This window comes from Peromyscus leucopus, chromosome 5 (assembly GCF_004664715.2).
Source record: "Peromyscus leucopus breed LL Stock chromosome 5, UCI_PerLeu_2.1, whole genome shotgun sequence".
Lineage (NCBI taxonomy): Eukaryota > Metazoa > Chordata > Mammalia > Rodentia > Cricetidae > Peromyscus > Peromyscus leucopus.
Window position 1 is genome coordinate 127,314,275 of NC_051067.1, and position 23,023 is coordinate 127,337,297.

Consider the following 23,023-nt stretch of genomic DNA (forward strand, 5'->3'; position numbering starts at 1 on the left):
CGCATCTGAGTGACCACTACTCTCTACCACCGCTAACTCAGGTCCATACTCCCTCCCTCTGCCTTTCAGAGCGAAAAGGTCCAGACACGGCACAACCCTCCACACACCCACATACATACTGGCCCATTGTCCCTGGCCTCAGCTTCCTCACAGACCCTGATGTCACCCAGCAAAAGCCGCAGCCTCTCAACTGTTTCTCGGCTCATCTGCAGCATATCTTTTCTGACAACAGCAAGCAAAACCAACCCAGGCATGTTTGAGACGCTGTGTTCCCAGCAGTCTGTCAGCAGGCTTCAGAAAAAGTGAGGGCAGGCTGGAGAGTGGGCTCAGTGGTTAAGAGTACTTATTGCTCTTACAGAGAACCGGGTTCAATTCCCAGTTACCCACATGGCAGCTTACAACTTTTTGTAACTCCAGTCCCTAGGGGAACAGACACCTTCTTCTGACCTCCGTGGGTACCAAGCACATATACACATGCAGGCAAAACACTCACACACATAAGATAGATAAATCTGGCTTGGCGAGGGGGGCGGGCAGACCCAAGTCCATGGCTGGGCTTCTCACCTGGGGCACAGGTGTGACAGAGCATAGGTGTGACGTCAGGATCACCAGAGTGGTGTTCTCAGACAACACCCACCCCTCCCTGCCTGGTTTGTACCCATAGCTCAGAATCACGAGTTTAAGCTGAGGATGCAGCTCAGCTGGCAGATCATCTGCCAACATTGCACAAAGTAGGCATGGTGGTACACACCTATCATTCTAGCTTCGGGAAAGTGCAGGCAGCAGGATCAGCAGTTCAAGGTTATCCTTGGCTATATAGCAAGTTTGAGGACAGCCTGGGTTACATGGGGTTGGGTCTCAATAAATAAATGAATAAATAGATAAATAAATAAATCACACGGCTGGAAGGCGCTCATTTGCCTGCAGTACCCGGAAGGACCCCACTCTAGAAAGGTATGGATGCTTGCCGGCTTGTCCATCTCATTTCACACTGACTAGCCACTGTGCCGAGGCTGAAGTTACCAGGAAGGCACAGCGCATACCGAAGCCTGTGTTCCTGAGTGTGGGTGGGGTGGGGTGGCCGAGAGTCCACTCCTGGAGACGGCAGCAGCTCCGAGTGCAGGTGCAGGGCGGGCCCTGACTCACTCTTGTTTAGTCACTGAAGCAGTTGGGAAGGAGTCGGAAGCTGCACACGGAACGACAATCATCCAATTTTCCCATTTTGCCCCTCATTCTGTCCTAGGGAAAACATGAATTTGCCTCATCATCACCCACGAGGATGTGATGGAGTCTGTGTCAACAGGGACTGTCCCAGGATGCATTGCCACACAATGCTGGTGTCAGGGAGAAATGTAACACCAGACGCTCCTTGACACTTGCTTTTGCTGCAATGGAACAGTTTCTAGGACCCCAAGTGCACACAGAGTAGTAGTACCTAGTCATGCACAAATTCCACTGCCATGGCATTCGGAGCACAGTTAAGCAAATGCACTCTTTCCAGAGATAAACCCCACCCATACCATTTCAAATAGCAATAAATAGAAGAGGCTTCCCAACACAGACACTTAAGATGTTCGTCTCTCTGACACTATTAGACTAAATGAGTCCCCACCATGTACCTTCCCTCGGTGCTCAGTGGCAGTGAGAACAAGCTGGGAGGACCCAGCTACGTTCCTTCTGCACGGGGAGCCAGACACGCATCCTGCTGGGCATGCGCTCATTTCACAGACAGATGAACTTAGAAAGAAGCAGGAGACGAAATGAACATCTCACAGGGGAAAGCTGGCTCGAGGCTTACTGGGCTGCAAAGCTTCCCAGCCAGAGGTGCAGAGGGAAACCTAACTCCCTTGGATGCCTGCTTCCCCATTTTCAGGCCTCTGTGTGCTGTAAGACAGTGATCCCTAGCTGGCCCTGGTTCCACACCACACCTGGACTGTGCTGAGAGGGTGGAGGGAACTGGCATCATATCACAAGGGTGTGGCTGAGAAACCTCCGAGAGACCGCAGCCTTCTCCTCTCCCTATAGCCCATCGGGCCGGAGCAAAAGCTCACAAAGGCAAAGCCCTTTCTGAGCAAAGACAGGCCACCATCCAAGCCTCGCTCACAAAAGCTTCAAATGTCACTGAGTGGCTCCGTCCCCCACCAAAGTCCAGTTTAAAAGCTTTCACTTTATCTCTGCTCACAGGAATTGGGAGGGTGCCTTGGAACTGTGGCTCTGTCCTACTCTTGCATCTGCTTGTGCGGCTTCATCTCGAGCTCCATGGAGACACGTCCAAAGCCAGAAAATGGTCTATATTTCCTACCTCCAAAATTTTGGCTCAATGGCCCTGTCTCGTACTGGTCCATGCATCCAGGTGAAGCCCACATGGTCCCTTAGTGCAGTGGCTTTTATCAGGTCCCTGTCCCTCCCCCAGGCTCCTGCTGAGGCTTGGAAGTTGATGGAGGGACATGCCAAACAAATCCCGAGGGTCAAGGATGGAAGACAGAGCCACAGGGAACAGTACTGGCTGGTAGGAAGGAGAGCCAAGGAAGAGGACGGATGGCAGCAGTACCCTCACAGGCCCCCCAGGCAAGCACCTGGAACAGCAGGAGATGGGCAGCTGGGGAGAGAGGAGAGGGTAGATTTTGCTCCAGAACTGGAAACAGGAGGGGATGGGAGGATGTGAGAAGGGGAGACACACAATGGGAAGTCCATCTAGGACCTCCCACCATAGACCTTCAAGGACCAGAGGTTCTCGTGGGGCAGGAGAGGGTCTGTCCCTCCCAGAGCAGACTTGTCCCAAGGCAGCAACCCCAACAGAGAAGAAGAAAAGACTCCACAGGACCCTAGAACCCGTGAATCTCTGGGACACCTCCACCTCCCTCCCACTCTCTGCTCATCACTCTCTGGGTGGGCTGAGAACCTTGAAGAAAACCAGATTCTCTCATCCACACTCTGCCCACAGCTCCTCAACATATGCCCCTCACAGTCCTCAGTCGGGGCTCAACAAAACAAGCTTACTACCTTTCAGTTTCCTTGGAGACCCAACCCTTGGTCGGGGTCACTCCACATTCAGGCATGGAAGGCGTCCCTCATATGACTACCCCCAGAGGAATGAACTCTACCCCTAATCCTACATTCTTACTGTCCTGAGAATCCAAGCAGGTCAGTGCCCTCTCAGAGCCCTGCTTCCCTGCATAAAACACCAATGGAGAGAATCTACCCACAAGGTAGATTAGTCACGAGCCCATTTACACCAGCCAAGTAAAATGGCCCCCAATGTTTTAATATCCTTCTGTAAACCTGGTGGCTCCATGCAATTTCACATACCTGTGGGCCTCCTTAAAGGCCAACAGCCACACCTGAGCCTTTCCAGGTACAGCTGGAAGGCATGTCGGCACAGCTGAGGATAGAGTTTTCAGGCTGTTGTGTGCCAAAACCCCAGATGTATGTTCGAGTCCCAGGAGGAGGAGTCACACTGTGCCATGGTCCACACCAGCCCATCCAGGAACACAGTTGCAGGGTACATGTCTGCACCAACACACACATGTACAAGTACATGCCTGCATGAGCACACACCTGCATGAGCACACCCAAGCCTGAAGGAGCACAACCACAGGAGCTTACAAGTATGCCTACACGTACGTGCACATCCGCCTGTGAGCACACACACCTGCACACTCACTCTGACCCTTGAACTGGGCACTGTAGATGGAGTCCCTCCAGCGATCCCAGCTTGAGACCTGTGAGGGAAGCCCACCTGGCAAGCTCCCTTGTCTATGAAGTGGTGCTCCAACTGCGCTGGCCAAATCTCTCAGCCCAAGTCCCTAGAGAGCACAGCCTCCTCAGCTAGCCTCCTGCATCCTAACCAGGATGAGCAGCACATCACAAGAGCTAAGCACAGCAAACTGGAAATCCAGAACCCAGCTTCGATGGTGTCCTCTCCGATGAACCCTGACTTCTAAGACTTGTTTCTGAATCCGAGGTGACATTTTTATAAAGAAAGTCACATCTTTAAATGGCACGCTAATCCAAGCAACACCAGGGAATTAAGAATATTTATCAAGTTGATTCCTAAGAACAATGACATAAAAGAGATTCTTTAATTACCCAGCGATGTCGCTGCCATAAGGATCGCTCTAGGGTATTTCCTCAAACCTCCTCAAGGAACCCATGGGTGTTACACATGCAGATTCAGTGAGAGCTGTGTCTTCAGACTTCACAGTCTCCCTTAGCTACCCTAGGCAAAACAAACAAACAAACAAACAAACAAACAGACTGTTGATGGCTTCTGAGTAGGGTGACATTTTCCTTATGTGACCCAACCTCTGCCACCAGGGGAAGTTTCCCATCCAAGGCTGTGACACACAACCGCAGACTCATTCTGGGTGGCATCCCCTGCCCCTATATACACACACTGGCTTGGAGGTTCCTCTGTTCAGGAGCTGTGCCCCAGAGGAGCTGTAGAGCAACAGCCCCAGATCGCCTACAAGTCTATATTGACACCTCTTATTCCCGGCACTGTGGTCCCAGCAGGTTATGGCTAGGGCCCACCCCCTGGAAAACATCTCCTCTGAACCCCTAGAGTCAGCTCATCATCTGACCTTTCTCACCTCCTCTCACTGGACGACAGACACATCAGTTGTGTAGTTACTATAAGAAGCCCCATAGACGAGGTAGTTTGCACATAAGGAATCTCCCCAGTCCTGGAGGAAATACAGAGCAAAACCAAAACCAAGCTCTCCCTTTGACCTGTGGACCATCTTCTCCGTGTGGTCACATGTTCTCATCCCTTTGTGTGTCTACATCCTAATCCCCTCTTAAACACACCAGTGAGATTGTACAAGGGCTTAACCTAATGACTCCACTTAAGACTTCATCACTTCTTTCAAGACCCTGTCTCTAAATAAAGTCCCATCCGGAGGCAGTGGGATTAAGATTTCAATGCATGAGTTTAGGTGTGGGCGCAGGGTGGGGGTGGGACAACACAGACACACCGTTCAGCCCTGAATGGACAAGAGGTAACCATCAGCAGGCCAAACGATGAGGACAGAATTACAAACAGGTCTCGGGCAGAGTTGTCTGTCCCAACAGAACCTGCCCAAGGCCTCTGTGCTTCAGCCCGGACTCCCCCGCTGGTTACCACGTCAGTTTCCGGGCACTGAGGACTCTGCACCTCTGTGCATCATCTCCTCCCTGGATCTCCGCCCTGTGCCCGCACAGCCAGCAGGACGGTAGACCCAGTTTCGGGTCCACGAACCGCTCGTCCATGCAGAAGAAACTGAAGCTGAAGGTGGTCAGGACGTGGAGCAGTCCCCCTCTCCGACATGCAGCTCAGTGACCGGGTTAAAAAGGCTGACCCTGGGGCCCAGTGGAACCCACAGAAATCAAGTGGCTCTTTCAAAGTCAAGTCCTGTTACTTAGCAACCTGACAGGTTACTAGGGTGGCATGTGTAATGAACAAGAACTTGCCAGGAAGAGGGACCAGATTTAGCAAATGAAAGTGCAGAGCTCCCAGTTCAATTTAAATATCCAATAAACAGTATATGTTTTCCTATGCAAGTGTGCCCCTGAGGAGTATCTGGGACGAACTTACATGTAAGAGGTTGTTGATGTTACTGGGGTGAGTCACTCTAGTACTACTGAGAGTTTAAACACATTCTCATCTAGACCCAGCTTCCTCCAGTCTTCTCATGGAGCTTGTGATGGTTAATATTGTCAAACTGACAAGATCTAAATCACCTAGAAGACAACCCCTTGGTCATTAAAAAGACACAGGACATCTATGAAGGACTATATCTTCAAGATGTGAGCTAAAATAAAGCCCTTCTTTCCTTAAGCTGCTTTTTTATTGTTACCACAATAAGAAAAGAACGCAATACAGGGCCGTGCCTACTCACTCCACAAAGGAACACCATGACACCCCATGCCTCAACATCCATGCACTCAACACCATGGACCATATGTGCCATGCTTCTGGTCTGGTCCTCAGATGGACACAGTCAACACTGTCAACAGCAACAGTTACATGACAGGAAAAGGGCCAGGTGACTGGGCAGTCTCCAGAAGATACTGTTGATGGCATCCGGAACCTCTGCTAAATCCAAAGCTCGCCAAGGCGGCACTATTTCTTTGCCCATGGTGCTGGCAATCCCTCCTTTACTCAGTTCCCAGGGTTAACCTCTCAACCTATCAAGGCACCAGAACTCAAAACACACCAAGAAACAAACACTCCGACCTCTGGAAGGGAAAAATCAGTAGCCATCTTGAGAGACGCTCCCCTGCTCCTTAAAGGTATTTGCTGACCAGCAGTTTTAGAACTGACCAGAAGTTGAACCCATGGGAAGATAAGGATGGAACAATAAAATCCAAAACAGGATATGGGGAGTAATGGACTCAACTGACCAGAAGTTGAACTTATGGGAAAATAGGACTGGAACAATAAATCTGAATGTGTATATCCTGGGTTCAGCAAAAGCAGGACATAGGGAGTAAAAATTTATGTCTCTGTAGATACCCTGAATCCTGTTAGCCAACAGTAACCTCATGCTTATAGTTCAGCCAGTAACTTCAAAGAACTACCTCACCCCTAGCCCCCTCATCCAATCCCAAGCTGCAAGTAAACCTTTCCTATATAAACCCCTTAAAGTGAGTGCTCGGGGCGTCCTCCTCCACCCACTGTGTCGGATGTTGGACCGAGCCCTGGGCTTGCTTGTTCTGTTATTAAAAACCTCTGTGTGCTTGCATCAGATATCGGCTCTGTAGTGGTCTTGCTTGGGGGTCTTGCGACCTGGGCACAACACCTCCACCATCCCTTCCCGGGTTACAAGTGTCCAATCACACACAGGCCCTATGGCATCTTGTGACTGGGCACATTCCTTCAAAAGCCATTCGAGGGCCCATATTCCTTTGTTAAAGGACACCAGAGACTCCATCCACATCTCACCCTGTAAGCCGTGTCCCACAAGACCCCTTCACACCTCCCCCTTCTTAACGTTCTGACCTCCTTCTTCTATGTCCCCACTTCCTGGGCTTGCCCTTCACCCCTCCTGGGGCCTTACCGCCACTGAGCTTGCAGTCCAGGTCTCACAAAGGACTTCACCTGCCTGTGTGGGCGCAACATCCACTTCCCGCATGGGTACTTGGCCAACGCACTTACCACCTGTAAGTGTGGTCTTCTCGGTGTGATCCTTCCCCTGCCGTCACTTCTGAGACCCTGAATCCTGCCCACTGCTTCTTCTGTAACATTTCTCCTAACATGCCATCCACGTGTCATGTTTCCTGCTGGCTACGATCTCATTACAGAGCACATGCCTCACCCAGGCAGGCCTCGATTCTGTTCACAAGCATGTCCCGAGAGCCTGGATCAGTACTTGAGACGTAATGTGCTCAGAACCGAGACCCTCATATGCCTCTCCAGGCACCACACAGGTAACAGAAGAGCGGGGAAAAGAGCCAGCTGCCCCCTGGGCACCCAAGTGCCAGACTCAGTGATGTTACACTGTAACGCCCACAGCTCCCTGGGAAGTGTGGCTGTGACATTCTCTGCTGTACCACTGAGAGAAGCAGTCAGAGATGCCTATCAGCTGTAAAGCAACAGACAATGGCTATCATCGATCAGTATCAAGACCTGTATGATTCTGATTCCCTCACCACCCTGAGAAACACCCAAGGTAGGGGGCCATTGAGATGGCTCAGCAGGTCAAGGCGCTGTCTACCTAAACTGATGACCTCAATTCCATCCCTAAAACCACATGGTGGAAAAACCCAACTCCTACAAGTTATCCTCTGACCTCCACACCCATGCCATAGCATGTACACACGCGTGTGCAGACACACTCACTATGTTTTTTCAAAGAAACATGTAAGGTGTCTAAAGTCACCTCAGCTGTACCCACCTTTCCACCACACTTGGAATAGGTCAGTATGTAGCATTTTAGAGGTGCAAGGACTCCAGACAGGAACCAGAGTCGGCACAGGCTCCCCATCTGCCTTAACAAACAGCAGCAGGACCCTAACTCCAAAGCTGCTGCCAGAAGCAAAATCTATCTCATGGGAGTAGGGTGCCAGTTCCTTACCAGACCTAGCTCCCAGGAGCCTGTAGGAAGTGCTGACTTTAAGAGGCTCAGGAACAGAGGCAGAAAAGCCTGCTCAGAAGAAACAGACCACACACCCCAGAAGAAAGAGCAGCTGGAGGGTACAGGTGTAGCTTGAATTTTAATTAAAATAATCACGGTACCCAAAGGATTTCCCCTGCGATACACGGAGGGGGAGGGGCGTCAAGACAGGACCGCCACAGTGACACCGGATCCCCCCACTGAACAGCTCTTCCCGGAAAGGCGGTCACAACGACCGCTGAACGACTGACCGGGGAGATCAAGACTGAGAAGAGCAAAGCAGGGGTGAATGAAGAGAGCAGCACAAAAGGTAAGGCCAGAGACTCGAGGCTTCATTCTGCGATGCAGGGATGAAAGGGATAACCAGGGAGCAGCAACAAAGGCACAAGTTCTGCACGGAGGTGACAAGAAAAGACACAGGGTGTTCCCTGGTGACATTTCTGGATCTCAGATGAAAGGGAAACAAGGTCCATCTCTCACGGGGAGCGAACTCAACTGACAAGGAAATGGACACAGACGGGCCACGCCCCTGCCAGGGCAGCTCTGGGCAGGCCACAAGGACTGCACACCAGGGGTCTAGGGGACGCTCCCCTCTGCAGATCCCCAGCTCTCAAGGTAGGGAATGCATTTTCTGAGTTGTGTGGACACCCCAGACCCACAGCTAGAGCTAACAGCAGGGAAGGTCATAACAGCAGAAGCCATGCCTGAGAAAACAAGACGAGCCAGGGGGCAATCGGCCAGCAAGGAGCCAAGGCTTGGCTTGAGCAGGAGCCCACCGGAGGGGTGATCAATGTCAATCGTGTAGCCTCCTACCATGCCTCAGCAGTAAACCTACCTCAGTAGCACACACTAGACACTAACTCAGACCTTTACTCTCTGGCTGGTCACTGGCACATACAGTTAAGCAACATAAACATACCTCCAACTAAAGACATTCTCAAACTCCACACAGACTGAAATTCCGAGAGAATGACTATACCCAGAGCTGGCATGATGAACAGGGGGCTTGCCACGGAGTCTGACATCCTGTGTCCAATCCCTGGGACCCACATGGGAGAGAACTGACTCCTACAGGTTGCCTGACCTCCACACACATGTACAATACATAAGTGGAATAAACTTACTTGTTAGTTCATTTGTTTTTTGAGACAGGGTTTCTCTGTGTGCCCTGGCTGTCCTGGAACTCACTCTAGACCAGGCTGGCCTTGAACTCCCAAGTGCTAGGATTAAAGGTGTGTGCTACTATGCCTGGGTTTAAGTGGGATAAAATTTTTGAAGGAATAAATGTACTCAATAACAAGAGAGAAATTTTCAATAATTAAAATTTTTCATTACTGCTGAATTTAGAACAGAAATAAGAGCTTAACAGGTTCCTAGCCTCTGCGTCCACTACACACCCACAAACACATACATACCACACACAAAGTAAGACTTTAAAAAGTTCTCTATACCCAAAAATTAGACAGTCAATACAAAGTGTAGTAAGTATGTTGCCTAAATAACTTTTAAAAATCTGTTTACTACTGCATGTGTATGGGTGTTTTGGCTGTCAACCATGTGTGTGCCTGATGCCCTTGGAGGCCAAAAGAGGGAGTCAGATCCACTAGAAGCAGAGTTACAAACAGATGTGTGCTATCACGTGGGTGCTGGGGATCGATCCCAGGCCCTCTGGAAGAGCAGAAGTACTCTTAACTGCTTAGCCGGCTCTCCAGCCCCAAAGCCTAGACAAACATTCTAGAGAATACTTATCCTTGAGAGATGGCCCAAGAGTCAAGAGCACTTCCTGCTCTTCCAGAGGACCCAAGTTCTGTTCCCAGCACCCATGTCAAGTGGCCCACAATTGCCTGTTAAGTCTCTAGCTCCATGGGATCCAACACCCTCTTCTGGCCTCTGTGGGGAACTACACACATGTACAGACAGACAGACAGACACACACACACACACACACACACACACACTTATTTAAAGAACATCTTTTTAGAGCTGACATGATAAAAGACAGAGAAAAATAGCTTAGATTTTAGAATAATCTTTGTAGAACTGTTTTATGTATTAAAACAGTTAATACTGTATAATACTGAACTGAATAGCCCTTAAGAATTTAATGTAATTATATAGCCATTTAATTCATTTGGGATGTAACTATTTCAGAGAAATGTCCTATCTGGGAATTCATCTAGTAAGTAGGTGTTAAAAGCAGAAAAGCAAGAAGTTGAAAATTCTGGAACAGATCAAAAATCCAACACTCTCTAATATACCACTCACAGCAAACAGTCTAAGCCTAAAAATACACAAAGTACAGGGAGGGGGGAAAGGATGTTCTAGAGAAAAACTGTCTTCACTCCTGGAACTTACTCAAATCCTTAAGAAGTGCCAAATGAAGTCAATTTCTTATGATTTTCATCTGTGATACCAGCTGAGGTTGAGGCGGCTGGACTGCCATATGTTCAAGACCAGCCCACACCACTCACTGAGACTTTGCCAAAGGGTGGGAATAAGTCCTTGTCATTTTCATTTCTAGAGATTAAAGCCCCACTCTACATGAGGCTGGTGTGAGCACCAGAGACAGGCCACCAATATTTGTCCACCAAGAGACAAAGGCTAGCTGAGATCTGCTCTATGACTCACTGTTATGAAGTTCTTCCTGGAAAATGTGGTACTGAAAGAAGATGTTTCCTGGTTAACGTGCATTTCCTGTCCCTGAGCAGCAGACATTTGGACATGCCAGCACACAGGCCTCTGCGGTCAACAGCCCGATAGACTAAGGAGCCCCCAGACTTGTTCCTGCCTTGTTGTCTCTAAGAACCCTGGGAACCAAGTGATCAGTCTTGGGAGGGGAGGTGCTCCTCACGGCATACAACTTATCTCTGCAGGAAGACACAAAACCAATGATTTTGTTAGCTTGAAAGAAAAGCACATTGGTCCTCTGCCACATTCCTGGTCTTTCCTAATGATCCTAGGAACAGAGACGATGTGCAGAAACGGAAGTTAAAAAAAAACAAACCCCACAACCTGAAACTTGCTCCTACAAATGCCCAAGGAACACCTGAGGCAGTGAGAAGGCCCATCGCTCCGACTTTGGTGAATGAAATGGCATCCTCCCACCAAGAAAATCCTCACGGCTATACTCCAACCCGCAAGAGGAGCCAATGGAGGAAGGGAAGCACATCCCAGATGAGGGGCCCCCTGAACCCGCTGAAAGTGAACATCTCTCTCTCTTTTCATGAGCTCCCAGTAGAGCAGCTGCAGGCAAGATCCAGGCTCTGACAGGGTGAAAAATTATTACTCCTGAGCTATGCTCAACTCACAGATTTTAATGTAAATGCCTTTAAACAAAACTTCAGAAGGTATTCTTTTTATCTTAGAAGTTCATCCTACAGTCAGCTTCCGTCGTGACTTAAGCAAACAGTTAGCCATTTGGGTAAAGTGTGTATTTGATCTATTGTGGTGTGCATGCGCGTATTAGTGTCTGTGATCACATTCATGAATGTGTGACATGAAAAGATTACAAGTTATAAACCCTGGAACTGTATGACAGAAAGTTAAAAGTTTTAGATACAGAAGGTCTTACTCCTTATTTTTTTTTAAATTCTCAGTGCTGGGGACCAAAGCTGGTGCCTTGTACGTGGTAGGCAGGTGCTCTATCAGAAAGTTATATCCTCCCAGCCTGAAAATGATCTTGGTTGGGGAATCAGCATATTATTTTCAAATTACTGTGGAGAAATAGACATTTCATTATAAAGTATAGGAAGAAAAAGAGACATAAATAGAATTAAGACAGAAAATAGGGACTAGATCAGTAGTGAGGTGCATGCCTAGCATGTATAAGACCTGGCTTCAATCTCCAGAGAAAGGGGGGTGCAGAGGGAGGGGGGGAGGAGGGAGGAAGAGAGAGGGGAGGTGGGATCATAACTATAAATAGCAGCCAACAGGTATTTGACAAGGGCGCCAAAACAACCCAATGGAGAAAGGGTGGTCTTTCCAAAGAACAGCGTTGAGAAAGTGAACATCTACATGCAAAAGAACAGAACAGGTACCTCACGTCACTTCGAGCGTAATTCAGAATGGAATGAACACAAAAATAAGAGCCAAAGGAATACAGCTCTGTGATGTCTTATACTGACTGTCACCCTAGTCCCAGAATTACCCAGCAGTGGACAGGCCCGAGGAAGATTTTCTTGACTAAGTTCATCGTAGTGGAGACCCACTCTGACGTGGTCCTGGATTCCTGGGAAAACAGAGCTGAGCACTTGTCTTCACCTCTCTGCTTCCCGACGGCAGAGGCAATGTGACCAGCCGCCACGACTTCCCTACTACGATGGGCTGTACCCTTGAACTTTGGCCCAACTGAACCTTCCTTAAGTAGCTTTGCCAGGTTATTTATCATAACCACAGGAGAAGTAAGAGAAGCCAATAGGAGAAAAGCCAGGCACACTGTATAGTGATTATGACCTTGTCTCTGTTTCCTAGCTATAACGTGAAAAGCACAAAGAAAAAACAGGTAGAGGAGACATCATCAGAATGTACAGGTGTTCTGCTTTTAAGGACACACTTGAAAGTCATTTATCTACTAGGAAACAAGTACCCAGAATATACAAAGAGCTCTTATAATTCAATCACAAAAAGACAAATAAGGAAACATGAAAAAAGATTTCCAAAGGGGGCTGGCTGGGTGATGAGATGATTCAGTCGGTCAAGTGTTTGCCATGCAAGTATATGGACCTGAGTTCAATTCCCTAAACCCACATAAATAGGCCAGGCATAGTGGTGTGTACTTGTAATCTCAGCACTGAAGAGGCAGAAATGGGGGGAGGGGGAGCGGAATCCTTCAGGCTCACTGACCAGCCAGTCAAGCCAAACCAGTGAAATCCAGGTAAATGTGAGAGATCTTCTAGGAAAAATATGGTAGTGAGGGAATAAGGAAGTTGACCAAGGCTGACCTCTGGCTCCATATGCATTTCACAAACAGGCATATATACCGGAACACACTCGAGCATGTATACACACAAAGAATATTCTGAAAGACCCTAACCCTTCAGGCTTACACCCCCCAAGCCCTAGGAGAATAAGGAACTAAAAAGAAAACTAGTTCCAAGGGCCACCTGACTCAGCCACTACTCAACCACCCCTGCCACAATGTAACAATGTAAAGGGATTTCTGTTAAGAGATGTGCTCAACTGTGACTGGGATAGTTGCAGGTGTTCCAGGAAGGACCACTGTGATCTTTATGTAAACTCCACTCCCGCCCTGATACCCCCCTTGAGGTTTCAGGAAGAATGTACATGCAGACGTGGCTGTACCCACTCTGTGATCAGGCCATGAAATTGTATGGGAATTGTAATCTTGTGGGGTTTGTGGGTTTTTCCTTTATAAGCACCTATGTGGCTACAGTAAGATGTGGCTCTTGCTCTTAGGAGCAGAGTTTGCCCTTCTGTACAGTCGCTTCAATAAAAACCTCGTGCTGTTGCATCAACTGGACTGGAGTCTGGGTTCTTGGGGCGCCCACTCGAGACCCTAAACCTTTGGGTTCCAACAATTCAAAAGACAATAAACATAAGAAGAGACGCTCAACTCCAGGAGTCGTCACTGGGGGAGCCCAAATCAGGACCTTCTTAGATCTCCTCTGCCCTCAGCAGACCGACTGAAATCAAAACCCATGGCAAGTGTGAGGGGACAAGAAGAAACCCCTAGCAAGCCACACCCTGCTCCCGAGACCTGCGCACAGTGTAGCCCCAAAGGAAAATAGTTAGCGAGACCCCAAAACATCCCTGTAGGAAGCAGCAACTCCACCCTTGAGGTACAGACCCAAGAAGGATGAGGGATACATTCACACAAAGATTGAAGGTTTGGACTCTTATTCCAAAATGTTGTTACAACCCAAACAAATCTCAACTAATTGGTGAGCGGATAAAGTAGCATGAACCAAGTACCTGTAATCTGAAAGTAAAATTCAAAATGCCCCAAAATCCAAAACTTTTTTTTTTTTTTTTTTTTTTTTTTTTTTTTTTTTTTGGTTTTTCGAGACAGGGTTTCTCTGTGTAGCTTTGCGCCTTTCCTGGAGCTCACTTGGTAGCCCAGGCTGGCCTCGAACTCACAGAGATCCGCCTGGCTCTGCCTCCCGAGTGCTGGGATTAAAGGCGTGCGCCACCAACGCCCGGCCGACTTTTTTTTTTTTTTTTTTTTTTTAAGTGATATCCTATTCAGGTGTCCGGTGGTACAGGTCGCACTGGGGACTGAAAGTCCAGCTTGGGCTCCACGTGAAGTTCCACGTCAGCCTGAGGTACTAAGTATGACCTTGTCTCCAAAACCAACAAATAAAAATAAACGAAGAAACTCTAAACAAGAAACACACTCTTAGATCTAAGGAGAAGCAGAAGAGGAGCCCCAGCAAAGCACCATGAGCCAAAGGCCAGCACAGCACACTGCAGCTTGGAAAGAAGGGGTCCCTGTGCAGAGAGAGTGACCTGAGTGCCGCCCGTCTACTATGACCACTTTACCACACTGCCTGTTCCTAGCCATCTTCCTGGAAGGCCCCGACCATCCCCTCCAAGCTCTCACTCCACAAACCTTCTAAAACCCTCCATCCATCCCCGCTGGGGAGAGTCCTGTGCTCCTCAAGGTCAACTCAGAGTTCAGCTCCTCAGGGTTACTTGAGATGCAGCTACACAAACTCCAAGTCTCAAAGCATTCTCACCCTGGGTTCCTTTACACAGGGAAGCTCGCAGCTACCCACAGCAAGACGAGTCCCTTCCCCTTCTCTCTCTCATTCTTCTTTTTCGAGACAGGGCTTCCATGTGTAGCCCTGGCTGCCCTGGAACTCACATCGTAGACCAGGATGGACTCGAACTCAAAGATCCACCTGCCTTTGCCTGGGATTCAAGGCATGCACTACCACCACCCAGCTTCTCTTTCTTTTTTTAAAAACGCTTTATTTATTTTTATTTGTATGTGTTTTTCCTGCATGTATGGAAGTTCACCATGTGCACGCAGTGCCCACGGAAGCTGCAAGTGGATACCAGACCCCTGAAGCTGGAGTTATAGGACCACTGTGAGCCGCTATGTAGATGCTGGATCCTCTGCAAGATCTTAACCACTGTGGCATCTCTCCTGAGACAGTTTTCATCCCTAATTTTCACTTGTTCTTCCACCCTGTTCTGGAATCCCTTGTAAATCTCTTTCCCCTGATCGCCGCACACCGAGGCTCATCTCTTTCTCCTCCACTGTCACCCCCCTTCCCCCCCCCCCAAGTCCCAGGAGACAGAACCTGCTTAGCTTCCTATCTCAGCAGGGCTCAATGTGCTTGCTGAATTAATACCTGGCAGGTCTCACTCCCTGCTGACCGACAGTAGACAGGAAAACTGTCGCCACCCACTACAGCAGTGGTCATCCTGTCCCCCAGCCCTGCAAAGTCCAGAAACAGGCCTGTCACCACCGAGAAGGGCCAAAGCAAGTGGGCCTGACATGCTGCTTAATGTCGTATGATGCACAGGACAGACCCCCACAATCAAGAATCATCCCGTCTAAAATCTCAGCAGACATCTAGATTATGCCCAGCAGTCTACTCTTAGGTGTTCATGCCCAAAGGAAACAGGACTACAGATCCACAAAAACACACGCGGGTAGCTGCAGAGATGGATGGCTCAGGAGTTAAGAGCACTTGCTGCTCTTCCAGGAGCAGAGTCCAGTTCCCAGCACCCACATCAGGTAGTTCACAACCATCTCTAACTCCAACTCCAGGGGATCTGATGCCTCTGGCTTCCTTGGGAACCTGCACTCATGTGCACATACCCACATGCAGACACATACTGACACATAACTTAAAATAATAAATCTTTAAAAATTACAAGTAATTTTTTTAAAAAGTTGAGACATGCAATAATAGGACTTTGTCTTGAAATCATAGTATAAGCAAAGTTACTCTCCATGATAAAACTCGAACGGCTGTCTCTAGAAGAGGGAGGTACTGGCTAGGAGGAGCAGGAGGATCTTTCAGGTGTTGGGGTGCCTCTGACTTGTATCTGTGTGGGTGCATGAATGCACTATGTAAAAAGTCACTCTGCTGGGGACTCAGAACACATGCACCCCAAGTCTGTTACACCCCCTACCTATAGTTCATTGAGTGCAAGACTCCCCACAAGTCTAGGCACATCCCCCAAATCACATGCTGGTTTGCTATCCTGAAAGGAAGATGTTAATCACTTTGGAGCTGAGCATCGGTCCGGATTAGCTGTCATTGTCAAATTGACACAACCTAGAGTCACGGGGGAGGAAGGAACCTCAGCCGAGGAACTGCCTAGACCAGGCTGGCCTGTGGGCATTATCTGGACAGCTCTCTGCCTTGAAGCCCTGTCTACCCTTAATGATAGATTATGACTTGAAAGTGTAAGATGAAATAAACACCTTCTCCCCACAAGTTGCTTTTAGTCCATGTTTTATCACTGCAACAGAAGAGAACTACAATAGCACCCCCCAAAAAAGGCTTGGATATGAAGACTTGGTCCCCAAGGCAAGCAGCCTTCATCCACTTGTGGATCACAAGCTGGTGGCATTTTAGTGAGGTGGTGATATGAACTCTAGGTGAGCCTGGCTGAAGGAAACAGGTCACTGGAGGCCTGCCTGCCACTGAGGGATGTCTCTTGTCCCCTGCTCTCCATCTCCGTCCTCTGCCTGCATCCCAGCTGTTACTGAGGTGAAACACTTTAGTCCACTGCCAGTTCTGCCACAATGCCTTATCTCACCTCAGACCCCAAGCAGTGGAGCCCGCCCGGGACTGGAGACTCTGAAACCAGGAGCCAATCTCCATCCTGCCTTAAATTCTTGAAGGTATTTGTCACATGACCAAAACTTCTCGTGGATGAGCCAGGGCACTCACTGTTGGCAAGAGTGTAAACAGGTATGTATGCTTCTAGAAGATTCTTTCACAACAGGTAGCAAAAGCTCTAAAAATGTACAAAAATCCTTCCCCTTGATACCATTATGCTGGTTTTATGTTAAGGGTCAAATAAAGGGTAAAAACAACAACAACAACAACAAAAAAAAAAACCTAAGTTTTGAAAACAGTCATCACAGCATTGATTTAATCAGCGAGATGGCTCAGTAGGTAAAGGTGTTAGTCATGCAAGCCAAAAGACCTAAGTTACATCCCTGGAACCCATATACTGTAGAAGGCAAGAACTGACTCCATACAACTGTCCTCTGATCTCTAAATACACACCATGGCACACATGTGCCCCCAACACATCACATACACACATACCCAATAATAATTTTTAAGGCCATAGGCTCAAGGCTAACCAGAAAGATCACCAGAGTATTACATATCCATTAAAATTTTACAACTTTAAAAATTTAATGGAAAATGTCTACAAGTCATTAATTGCAATTAAAACTCAGTTCACCCATCATGATGTAATCTTATACATGACTTACGGATTTAGCATCACAATTGGTTTTCTCCAGACAATGGAAAATTGTGGGACTAAAAAAATTTTAATAGATTTTTTTTTATTTTCTAGAGTGAAGATGCTTATTATGATGTTAGTAAAAACATACAAGCACGGTTTTTAGACATAAAGGTGAGTTTGACCCTCTAGAATGAGTGGGGACTTTATATAGGCCCTGCCAGCATCCATAGCCACACCTCCTGCACAGGAAGTCCCGCCTCCAGAAAAGCAGCGCTATGTTCCTAGGGAAAAGTAGACTCCTGCCCTATCCTGACAAGGGTTCGTTATGAAAGTATATTCATGTGTTAAAATTCACAGAACAGTAACCCCCACCCCCACCTAGGGAAAAAGCAGTTCTATGTGGAGATGCCAAGCCAGGCATGATGGCAGGGCTGAAAGACGTTCTAGTAACAAAAAGGGGTGGAACTGCCTGTCCAGAGCTGTAGGGCTGACTAGGGGATGGTGTCCTTGTGTCCACCTGGCCAAGTCTCTCCATCTGCCCCCACAGCTAGGAAGTTAAGACTGTCTTCCTTCACAGAAATGACAACTTCTCTACCACAGAGTCTGTGTGAACATGACGTGTGCCAACACACAGATGAGCAATTACGGATGTGAACTACACCCAGGAGCTCCAGGGTCCCCACCCTGGGCATCCTGGGGATGCGGAGCTCCCAGGAAGCCAGCTGCACTGCCCCTGCATGGCTGCTCAGCTGTCAGGCAGGACGGCCTGAGATTGCAGTCGCAGCTCCCTAAGCCCAGGCTCCTCCTGCTGCCACGCAGCCTGGCACAGAGCCAAGACAGAAAGCACCGATTTCCCGATTTCACGGGAGGGCCTCCCACTCTCCCAGGTCACAGACCCCACTTAACTCTAGCCTTAAAGAGGAACCTTTTTCTCTTCTTACGCATTAGCTGAAAGGCTTCACTAGATGGTGTTATTAGAGAGATTCACAAATGGTTAGAGTTCAAGGAATGTCTGTGGAGCGTGCAGCCCTAAGTGGGACATCGACATCACACCCCTGCCAGAAAGGCTCAGGGAACGCTGCAGAAGAGGGGGTGGAAAAATCTAAGAGCCAGAGGCTGGAGAGGAGTGGGGCGGTGCAGTGTTTTCTGGACATGACAGAACCACACTACTCAGGAATTCATAAGATCAAGATCAAGCCAGTCTATAGTCCAGGATGGGTGGGGGCGGGGCACAGCAGCCCCATCCCTAGCTAAGAATCTATAGAGCTGATATCTGCTAGGAAAGAGAGTTTTCTTTAGGGCTGTGCTACCTGCTAGGTTGACCATGCTCCAGTGGATAGTCCCACGTCCCTGCATAGACGGACAGCATAAGTCAGACTCCGCAGGTTATGAGAGAGAGAGAACGCAAAGTTGGGAGGCAGATGTGGGGGGAGAGAGTCCAGGAAGAGTTGGAGGCAGAAAGAGTGTGAATATGATCAAAATACATTGCATGCATGCATGAAACTCTCGAAGACTAAATATATATAATAAATAATTATTACAAATGTTAAATATAAAAGACTTGCCTAGTCTACAAAGTAAGCTCCAGGACCACCAGGGCTGTTACACAGAGAAACCTGTCTCAAAAATAGTAATAATTGTAATGATAATAATGATAATAATAATAATAATAATAATAATAATAATAAAGTAGGCCAGCATGACAAAAATTCAACCATGTTAATTTCCAACCCCATATGTTCCTCTCATCTTCCCAAGGTCAGGCTCCTCCTGGGTCTCAGGGAGTTGTTGGCAGGGTATCACGGATGGGAGGGGACTTGTCTGTGAACTCCTTCCAACCATAGCCAGCCACCACAAAAATCCAACAAAGCTAGAACAGGAGAGCCGAGACTGGTGCTGCCTGTTCCTCTGCCTCCTGTAAGAAGTGATGGAAGACCTGCTCAGAGGAGGAAACCTGAAGGTCAGAGGCCCCAAACACAGCCTGCCTGAATTTCACACTGCTCCCAGGAGTCTGGCCACACTGATCGTGATTTGCACAACGGGAAGGCAAGTGAGGCTGGCAGCTTGCTGGGCTATTTTAGGGGTTTCAGCCGCAAGTCTGGACCCTGCGCTCCCAGAGAGCAGTTCAGTTCCCAGGAAGACTCTCCCATCAACACAAGGGTTAAATCGTGCCACCCAGCCTGCCAGCAGTTTGTATATGAAAGTCTTCCCAAGGGGACCCACACCTCAGAGCAGAGCCCGAGAAAGGTGAAAGAGCCCCCCCCCCCCCCCATTGCTTCCCCAAGCACGCTCCACCCAGCAAGCTGAAGCCATGGGAAATAGGGGTGAGGCTGCGAAGACCTAAACAGCCTGAAGGAATAGGATTCTCACCAGTAACCATGGGTCTCTCTCCTCCCCTCTGCCTCTCAGCTGCTGCGGGCCGCAGAAATATATCATAAGAACTCAGCTGGTTATGGCAAAGTCACTACCTGGAGGGATCAGGGAATTCCTCCAGAGGAAGCCAAATCCCAAGGAGTTTTTGGTGTTACTTGGCTTGTTATATATCAGCTGTATTCTGTTATGAAAATCATGTGTGCCTTCATAGCTTTCCCAACTGACTTTTCCCTAAGAAGGGCTAACAGTGTAGACTGATCACTCTCTGGACATACACATTCCAGGTATTTGGAGAACAGCCTCAGGAAAGGCTTTCTCTGGAATCAGATTATCTCCCTTGGCCACTTTCAAGGACTACAGGAAACACCACCCAGGTGGGCGCCCATTGTTAGTCCACCTGGGCGCCCACCTGGGTGGTGTTTCCTGTAGTCCTTGAAAGTGGCCAAGGGAGATAATCTGATTCCAGAGAAAGCCTTTCCTGAGGCTGTTCTCCAAATACCTGGAATGTGTATGTCCAGAGAGTGATCAGTCTACACTGTTAGCCCTTCTTAGGGAAAAGTCAGTTGGGAAAGCTATGAAGGCACACATGATTTTCATAACAGAATACAGCTGATATATAACAAGCCAAGTAACACCAAAAACTCCTTGGGATTTGGCTTCCTCTGGAGGAATTCCCTGATCCCTCCAGGTAGTGACTTTGCCATAACCAGCTGAGTTCTTATGATATATTTCTGCGGCCCGCAGCACTCAGCTTAGCACCGATGTCTCTCTCTGTGCACCATATCCATGCAGCCACAGAACCGCCCTGACACCAGCTCAATGCACAATGGTGGCCACCGTGCATCTCTTTCCTGCCCAAAGACGCAGCAAAGGTCTCCAGGTCATCGAAGGGGTCAAGAGACCACACAGCTGCATTCTCTCCCAGAGAGGCACTCTCCCCAGCTCCACCAGCAATGGCAACGCACACCTTCCCACACACTATCTGCATAGTCACACTCACGCACAGATACAATTGTTTACCGTGGGGCACAGCGGTAAGTTCCGTATCAGCCCAGAGTCCTGGGCAGTCCTCACCAGGCTGCAGCAGCCACAGCAACTGCAAAAGCTCCATTATGAGACCTGGTAGCCGATCAAAATGCCACTCTCTTCCGCTCCCCCCTCCCACCCTACCCACCCAGTCATGTCTGTTAAGAAACTGGACGGCAGAGAAGGGAGAGGGATGCAGGCAGGAGCATTCCTGGACGTGCCGAGCAATTGTTGGAGTGTCCCCGACGCTGGAGGTGGGTAGCTCAACCTCTTGGCTGAGTGCTGCAGCAGCTGGCCTCCTGATAAACACATCCGTCCCTCTCCACGATCCTGGGCTCACGGACCTTCTCAAGCCACCCTGGAAATTGCCATCTATTTTAGGCCCTGGTATATCACATTCCATTCCCTTCACAAGCCATCAACTTTGCCCCTCTACCCTTCCCCCATGTTTCCCTCAGGGAGACGGTACCACAAAGAGGAAATGCTAAATCAGACCTAAGTTTCCAAGACAGGACCCCTCCTAGAGCAGAAAAACAACACTGGCCAAAAATACCAGCCAACAGCCACGAACGCCTTTGCCTACCTAGGGTACCTGCAGTGACTCTTGGGCTCAGGTGCAAACTCTGTGGCCCCGACAGGAAGCAGGATTTGAATCTAATGCCAGCAGCAAGTAATACTGGTCTTCATGATGAGGAGTGTGAAATGGACAGAGTAAAGGGCCCTGCTTCAGAATCTTGACTTACAGGTTCCTAAGAAGTAAACTACTGTGTAAAAAGTCACTCTGGTGTGTTTACACTTCTCAACCCCAGAACCTTCATCATTCTTAATCTAGGCCTAACCCAGCACAATGTCCTTATTTTGCCCTGAGACCTATGAGGTTGCTGTGTTTTCCTCTGCAGACTTCTATCTTCAGGGCTACAACGTGAGATCACAAAGGCTCACAGCATAAAGACTGCCAAACCAGGGCACTGGGCTGGTACAGTCCCAAGAGTCAATATGGAAAACAGCTGTCCAGGGCAGGAGGCCCTTTATGGCACACCGGCAAATGCAGGATAGCACAACAGCAAGATTTAGAGCACTGTTAATCACAGCCAAATGGCCCTGCATTAAAATATACCCACCTGGAGCCTTGCACTCCAATCCAGCTGCAACTTTGCCCATCCACACCGCAGCCTGGCAAGGTTGCAGACCACTCCCTCCAGAGCGGGGCCAACCTTTCCCAGCTCCAGCTCCCTGCAGCAGGGTTTCCAGATCCAGTCCCTGGGGCCTGCCTCCCGTGCACCTGCATTCTTGCTGGGTTGAACAATAACTACAGTGTCGCTAAGCATACACTACCCTGGGTTAATCCAAAGTGTGTGTGTGTGTGTGTGTGTGTGTGTGTGTGTGTGTAGGGGGGTGATCATGCAAAGGGCATCCACATGGGTTGTGTGCACTTCACAGAAGAATGTGGTGTAACATCCTCCTGCCTGGAAGTCCTGGAGTCTGAACAGCAGCACCGGGGTGGGGGAGGGTGGGGGGGGGGTGTCATATGGGAATGCAGACTCCACTTTCTCAGAAAGCAGAGGGCTGAGCTGCTGCAAACTAGAATTCGACCCCTCAGAAGCCAAGAGTAGCCTGAGGTCCCAGAGTGGCCGTCACTGCGCTCAACTCCAGTCACCTCCAGATAATCCGGGTCTGGTCTATAAACCTTGAAAAGTAACTCGGACTAAGAGCACCCGTCCTCCTCTCAGCGAGAGATCGACTGGCACCACAGGAAGTTTCTCAGGAAAACAGAGCTCAGTGAAGATGCTGAGGTGACCTCGCACTGGGCGCTCACTGCGCTTCAGCTGCGACCAGCCTCACCCCTGGCACCTAGGTCCTGCGTATTGCAAATGACCCTGCCTCAGCCCTGCCAGGTATTTGGATCCCCTACACCAAGAAGGCCATACTTTACTGACCCCACAGGTGTGACACGACCATATGACAGAAAGCCTCTGGCAAAGTGCTCATGTGGTCTCCACCCACGAGAAACCTGGGACCACCCCTTTGGGCAGTAGGGCCATCTGTAGCTTAAATCCCTGCTCCCAAAACCATCTGCTTCCAGAAAATTACAGGTGTGGGTTGGAGTGTCTGGAACCCGCCTG

The 23,023-nt window shown here is 48.9% G+C and overlaps 1 protein-coding gene across 1 annotated transcript in view; it reads right to left on the reverse strand.

Moving 5' to 3' along the window:
• Positions 1-23,023, reverse strand: part of Pgbd5 (piggyBac transposable element derived 5) — a 67,985-nt gene that overhangs the window by 44,310 nt on the left and 652 nt on the right. The gene's annotated exons all lie outside the window — the stretch shown is intronic.